Source organism: Tasmannia lanceolata, unplaced genomic scaffold, assembly GCF_043159265.1.
Source record: "Tasmannia lanceolata isolate RefF3 unplaced genomic scaffold, GAP_Taslan_0.1 ptg000011l, whole genome shotgun sequence".
Lineage (NCBI taxonomy): Eukaryota > Viridiplantae > Streptophyta > Magnoliopsida > Canellales > Winteraceae > Tasmannia > Tasmannia lanceolata.
In genome coordinates, this window is record NW_027518688.1 from 25,325,509 (window position 1) to 25,329,181 (window position 3,673).

A 3,673-nucleotide genomic window follows, 5' to 3' on the forward strand; every position below is an offset into this window, starting at 1 on the left:
TTTATTCAGATTGCGTTTTCTTAATATGAGCCGCAAGGAAAATAAATTCCTGCCAATCTCACCCGCTGTTTGGACCTCCGAGTTATCGATTTAGGACACAACATTCTGAGAGGAAAAATTCCTATCCAGCTGACCACACTCAAGGATCTTAAGGTATTGCGACTAGATAATAATTTTCTCATAGGAGGCATTCCAACTTCACTAGGTAACCTTTCATGTCTCACTCATCTTCTTCTATGGTCCAACCATCTGGAGGGTAGTATCCCAGATAAACTCACCCGAATTCAGAGCTTGGTATTCATTGTTCTTTCTGCAAATGAACTATCCACTACCATTCCTTCCTCTCTCTGTAATATCTCGTCTATAGAAGAAATTTCCGTGACTGAAAACCAACTATACGGGAGCCATCCCACATAGGAATCTCTCTCCCTAAACTTCAAGTTCTGCTTTTAGGAGCAAACCTATTTACAGGACGCTTTCCAATCTCATTATGCAATGCTTCTCAGCTTCAATGGCTTGATTTAGCAGAAAACCACTTTAGCGGGTCGATGCCTGAAGATCTTGGAAGCCTACAACATCTGACCGAGATCTCTTTATGGGGTAATCAGTTTGGAACTGGAAAAGCCGATGACTTGAGTTTTATCACTTCTTTGACTAATTGTACTGATCTAAATATCATTGATCTAAACAAAAATCGTTTTGGAGGCATATTGCCCAGCTCAATAGCCAATCTCTCGACTCAACTTAGTTGGCTACAATTAGGAGATAACCAAATTATTGGAAGCATCCCTAGTCACATTGGGAATCTCGTTAACTTACAGTATTTGGGTATATACAAAACCTTCATAGCAGGTACTATTCCCACCACAATTGGGAAGTTGCGAAACTTGCGAAAAATGTTCATGTTTGAAAATATGCTGTCAGGACAAATCCCATCTTCCATTGGTAATCTTACCCAATTAAACCTGCTTGATTTATATGAAAACAATTTGACAGGAAGCATACCTTCAGCCCTAAGAAACTGTAAGAATCTGGACACATTGGATCTTAATTTCTAAAAATAACCTTGGTGGTGCCATTTCAAGGCAGGTCATCGGTCTTTCTTCCCTATCAATATTTCTTGACTTGTCTCACAATTCATTGACAGGCTCCCTGGCACTAGATGTTGGCAACTTGATACATCTTGAGACATTGAATGTTTCTAGTAACAAATTGTCTGGTGAAATTCCAAATAGTCTTGGTAAGTGTGAGAGCTTAATAGAACTTTTTATGGACAACAACTCCTTTCAAGGGACCATTCCTTCTTCTTTGAGTGGTTTAAAAGCAATTCAATCCCTTGGTCTTTCATACAATAATTTCTCCGGGAGGATTCCAAAATATCTAGAGGAATTACAGCTTTTGACGTATCTAAACTTTTCATTCAATAATTTAGAGGGTGAAGTACCAAAACGAGGGGTTTTAAAAAATATAAGTGCTATCTCAGTCATTGGTAATGACAATCTTTGTGGAGGTATCCCAAAATTAAAGTTGGATCCATGCCCCATCCTAGATAACAAGAAGAAAAGAAAATCACTTGTTTCTAAAGTGATCATCCCAGTAGCAAGTGTGGCACTTTATCGTTTAAGAAAGTCAAGGAAGAGACCATCTTCCACAACTTTTATAGAGGGTCAGCATTTAAAGGTTTCCTACGTGGAACTCTTTAAAGCAACAAATGGGTTCAGTTCGGCCAATTTGATAGGTGTGGGAAGTTACGGAAAAGTGTACAAGAGAATTCTTGGGCGCGAAGAAAATGTTGTTGCCATCAAGGTTCTCAACCTTCAATTACGTGGAGCCTCAAAGAGTTTTATGGCCGAGTGCAAAGCACTAAGAAATATTCATCATCGAAATCTTGTCAGGATCATAACTTCTTGCTCAAGTATGGATTTTGGAGGCGATGATTTCAAAGCTCTTGTCTTTGAGTGCATGCCAAATGGGAGTCTAGAGAAGTGGTTGCATCTAAAAGTAGATGAGCAACAACAATTGAGGATTTTGAACTTCAAGGAGAGATTAAACATAGCAATTGATGTGGCTTCTGCATTGGACTATCTTCACCATCATTGCCATATGCCAATCACTCATTGTGATCTGAAACCAAGCAACATTCTTCTTGATGAAGACATGAATGGCCATGTGGATGACTTTGGGTTAGCCAGGTTCCATTCAAGAATCATTCACAACTCCTCTGAAGAACAAGCAGCACAATTGGCTTAAAGGGAACCGTTGGGTACATTGCTCCAGGTAACAATTTACTTGGTATCTTGAACCCTCTAATTTTTTGATGAGTTTAACAAAATGAGGACAATCATAAATTTCTTTGAAAATACTACGCCTAAAATGTTTTTGTCATTTTTTTTCCAATTTTAGTAAAATTTATTTCAATGTCTACTCATTGATCGGAAATAAGGACCGACAATCATTCATTTCAACAAGCCAAATCAATCCTCTTCAGTCCATAGTTTATGCATGCTTATGCATTATTTGCTTTTTACCAATTAAAAAAATGCATTATTTTTTTCTCAATACTCAAAACACTTTCAATGACTGTAAGGGGAAAATTTCGCTTTTTTGTTTCTCAAAACCAAACCTCCTAAATAATTTTGCTTTTTTGTTTCTTTCAGTTTCTAAATAGTTTATAGCTTCCTTTCTCCTAACAAAAGTATATGAGATGTGTGAAATTGCAGAATATGGGACAGGTGGCCATGTGTCCACATCAGGGGACTTGTATAGTTATGGGATTCATTTATTGGAATTATTCACTGGAAAGTGCCCCACAGATATCATGTTTACGGATGGGCTAAGCCTTCGCAAATTTGTTGAGTTGGGTTTGCATGAACGAGTGATGGAGATTGTGGATATGTTACTTCCATTAGAAGATGAGGAAGAAAGAGGTGCTAATAATTCTAGGAGTAATGGAGATAAGATACGTCAACTGGGAGAGTGCTTGGTGTCTTTGTTGAAGATTGGAGTTGTATATTCTGCAGAATTGCCGAGAGAACGAATGGTGATGGGAGATGTTGTAAAGGAAATGTATGCAATTAAAGACAAATTTCTTTGCATTGGGACCCAAGGAGAGAGACCAAATATGGCCTTATTGGTTGGTGAAGGTTCATCTTACCTAAACAATTATTGAGATATTACTTGGACAATATTTCTCGGTGTCCAAAGCGTCCAATTTAAAGTTGTAATTTAGTGCGAGATTATATGTATGGTGGGTAATGCTGCTCCAATATTTGTTGCCTTTTTCTCACATCTATATTTTCTCTTCCTATTAATAAATCATTATTCTTCGATTTTGAGACTATGTATGATAGTAACTCTTTCAAGAACAATCTGGTTTTTTACATTTGTATCTTTACCTCCTATTAGTATGCTAAACTCGTTCTGGTGTAGGCTCCTTTCCCTACTAGTGAGATGTCTATGTGCATTGGGCTTATTGTTGCATCTCGAGCTTCTTATGTGCGCTAGGTGTAGATACCCCATTTGACCGTGCCCTAATCTTTCCAAATTTGTGCAAAACCCCATCAAATGAATGAATTAAGGTCCCAAACTTCACCCTCGGCTAGATTAGGGTCTCAACAAGATCCCTGTAAAATTTTGTCGAAATCCGAGAGCGTTTGCATAGCAAACGTGTCAA

The 3,673-nt window shown here is 38.0% G+C and overlaps 1 pseudogene; it reads left to right on the forward strand.

The window, feature by feature from the left end:
* The first annotated feature begins 548 nt into the window (after positions 1-548).
* On the forward strand, positions 549-2,250 carry LOC143886081 (receptor kinase-like protein Xa21 pseudogene; annotated as a pseudogene).
* Positions 2,251-3,673: the final 1,423 nt, after the last annotated feature.